Below are 3616 nucleotides of genomic sequence, written 5' to 3'. Positions count from 1 at the left end.
GTGAGTCGCACCAGCCCTCTTCCTCCAGTGTTCCCACCAGTCCTACCCCATGGTCTGTGGGTGACAGAGTGAGCCGGGGGAATTTATTATGAGAGTGCGAGTACATTTGCGAGACACATCCACGCCCTGGGTTACCCATTAGGATTTTAGCTTCAGGTGTATTAAACTCTGGAGGAGTTCTGGGTCGTGTATGTGGGTATGGAGGGTGTGCCGGACCTGAAGGTATTTATAGAATTGGGGATTTGAGAGGGCAAAGGACTCCAGTAGGTTAGCAAAGGAGAGTATATGAGTCCCTGACTACATGTCCCCAAGTTGGGAGATCCTGATGGAGTCCCAAGTCCAGAAGCTGGCAAGCGAAATCCACTTCTTTCAGCCAGGGGTCGTGCCATAGTGGTGTTTGTTATGTGAGTTTGGCATTCCACTCCATATGGTGCAAAGCGGCATGCCAGGCTCGGAGTACCACTCATGTAACAGTGGGCATCTGGGGGGGGATCCGGGCTCCGTATAGCAGTGCCTTCAGAGTAGGAAAGCCTAGCCGTCTGAGTTCTCGCTTAGATCACCTCCCGTTGAACCAGTCATGGGTCACGAGGAGCTGGAATGCAAGGTGGTAGAGGTACAGATAGACATGCCCAGTCCGCCATCATATGGGCCTCGCTGACAGTGGGTGAGCGATAGTTGCGGTCATGTGCCTCGCCATAGAAAGGTGCGGGTGTCGACTTCTAGCTTCGGGAACCAGGATTTTGGAATTTGTAGGGGGAAGTTAAGGAATATGTAGAGGAAGCGAGGATGATCCTCACTTCATACAGGGCTCTGCGGCCCATCAAATTAAGGGGGAGGCTTTGCCACTTGGTCAGGTCTGTTTTTGCTCTCCGGAGCAGCGGTTGTAAATGCAGGGTCCAGGTGAGCTCTAGGTGGAGTGCCACCCATATGACCAAATATTTGAAACTCAGCCTGCGGTGGGGGATGGGCGATTGCCAGTCAAAGCAGTCCCTCAACGGAGTCAGGAGACCAGCATTGATTTGGCTGGGTTAACCTTCAGGCCAGAGGCACATCCAAGGGCCTTGAGCAAGAGGAGGGAGCGTGGGCTGCTCTGCACTGGGTCCACCAGATACAGATGTGAGGAACCAGGACCCACGGCGCCTACCCAGCGTCTCAGGACTACAAGTCCCAACATCCCCGGAAACAGGAAGTGGGCGGCTACATTAAGCCGTCACGCACGTCAGGAGATGTGCGTTATTTTGAATCCGGAAAGAAACCTTTGTTCGCCGTTCGGAGCGAGGCGTCCCGGCGAGACAGGGGGTTTGCTGCGCATCAGGAAGGATTACCGAGGGCTTCACTTTCCCCGTCCCTCGGAGCTTGGCGACCAGGCGGGGAGAGGAGTAGAAGAAGTCGGTGTCATCAAACCGGGAAGCAGGTGAGAGGGTCAGAGCTCGGCTGAGCTACTATGGGGACGCGCCTTGCGGACCTCGAGACCCGCCTTCCTTGGTTTCCAAATACTCCAAGCGGCTCAGAGGAGCCGTGACATTTCGCGCTCTCAGGAGCGTATGGAAGTTTAAGCTCAGAGGAGCTTACGCCTGGGCTATCCGTGGTTTGGTTCACGCTCGGATGAGCGAAGTATCGTTTCAAGCTCGGAGGAGCTAACAGTTGGTTGTTCAAAGCTCGGAGGAGCTATAGCTTTGTTTATCAACGCTCGGAGGAGCGAAGACTTAGGTTCTACATTGAACACCTAGCGCTGTAAAAGCGCAAGTCAGCCTGTAAAGGGAGAACAAGACTTTGATATACCTAGGGATACACACGGAAGTGGAAAGATCTCACTGGCACTGGCATGTTGATATCACCGGGGTGAAGGAGCGCCACAACGTAGGGGCTCCAGGCGGCGGTGTCTTCACCGTGGAAGCCGATACTCTTTCAAAACCGAGACTTGGCCCCTAAGAGAGGGGATTCAGGGGTCTGTTGTAAGATCCTTGGAGGACCTAACAGGAGGGCAAAAGAGTGTGTGTCACTGGTGGGCTCCAAACTGAGGAGTGTGGCGAGTCAAATGTGTGTATACTCAAGGGATGTGATGTCCATGCATTTATACCTTTGGTAGCCTCCTGTATTAGTGAGACTGAAAGAGAGTAGACTGTTGATATAGTATTGTTTGTTATTGTTTTCTCGTTTCAGACTTAAATCCCTGCTGACCCCTTCCCCTATCCTTTCCCTCGCCTGATCACCTCTGGGCTCTGTAACCTTCTGGTTGGAGTCCGGGGAGATCTGGAGGTGGACCTCTATAACACCACCCGGATCCTGAGGAGTTCTGCAGACCCTGACAACAGAAGGACATCGTCCGCATACAGGGCATTGCAGTCTTCATGGTTGGTGTCCCGCCTCCATCCCCTGTACAACCAGTCAGCACGAATGAGCTGAGCTAGAGGCTCCATTGCTAAGGCAAAGGGACAAGGGGCAACCCTGTCTCATGCCATGTCAAATGGGGAAGGGGTCAGAAAGGACATCCATTCACTCACACCCAGGCCAGGGGATGGGAATAAAGCACATCGGCCATGCCTTGAAAACATGGGCCAAGGCTGATACGGTATAGTACTTTGCGGTGGTAGTCCCAGTCCACTGTATCAAACGCCTTCTCGACGTCAATTAGAAGTAGGGCCAGGTCAGAGGGCAGGGAATGGCGGTGCACAAGGGCCACTTGTAGCAGTTGGATGCAGTGTTGAGTGCTTCTTTGCGGCATGAAGCCGTACAGATCTGGGTGGACGAGCGATGGCAGTACCCTTTTCAGTCTGTTGGCCAGGATCGTAATGAAGATTTTTATTTCGCAGTAGGAATCACCACTATGGTGGCAGAGTCTAGGTCCTCCGGGAATAAGCCCTGTTGACACGCCTCCCCAAGAGCTTGAGTAGTTGAGGGAGCAGTAAATCCAGTTTTTTCACCAGGTACTCCATGGGTAACCTGTCCAGGCCTGGTGTTTTTCCTGGTTCAGCCCTGAAAGGGCGTCCCCAATCTCTTCCATCGGGAGAGCCCCCTTGGGGGAGGGATGGGAGGTTGGCCACGTCTAAAAGGTGATTGCTGGCCGCCCCATCTCTACCTTTCGACAAAGAGTACAGTTCCTCTTAGTAAAGGGCAAAGGCTCGGGCAATGTCCGGCAGGGCCTAGTGCGTGCAGCCTGCCTCGTCTCTAATCTCTGAAACTATTCTATTGGCCTGTTGATGGGAAGCCAGCCAATACAACATTTCCCCTTTCTTATTGCCCCATCCGTAAATATTGGCCATTGATGCACGCCAGAGGTGTTTGGCTGCTTCAAGAGAGTGCAGGAATATATCTTCTTGGACAAGGCGCAGTTGTCAGGAAGTGGCACGGCTTGGGCTTCTAGCTGTGTTATAAGAGAAAGGCGCTTGTGCTCTCGTGACCTGAACAAGTGCTTTGCAAAGCCTCAGATAGTGGCTTTGCTGGCGGACCCGAGTGTACTTACTCAGGCCACCGTTATGGAGATGGTAAGGAAGTAGGATTGAGGTTTTTCTCTTAGGACTTGGACAAAAGTTTTGTCTTGAAGATACCACGCGTTGATGCACCACAAGGTTCTCTGCATCATGTGGTGAGCTCCCAGCTCAAGGAATATGGGGGA

The sequence above is a fragment of the Triturus cristatus genome, chromosome 11, assembly GCF_964204655.1.
Source record: "Triturus cristatus chromosome 11, aTriCri1.1, whole genome shotgun sequence".
In the NCBI taxonomy this organism is placed as follows: Eukaryota; Metazoa; Chordata; class Amphibia; order Caudata; family Salamandridae; genus Triturus; species Triturus cristatus.
This window is presented reverse-complemented; position numbering follows the sequence as displayed.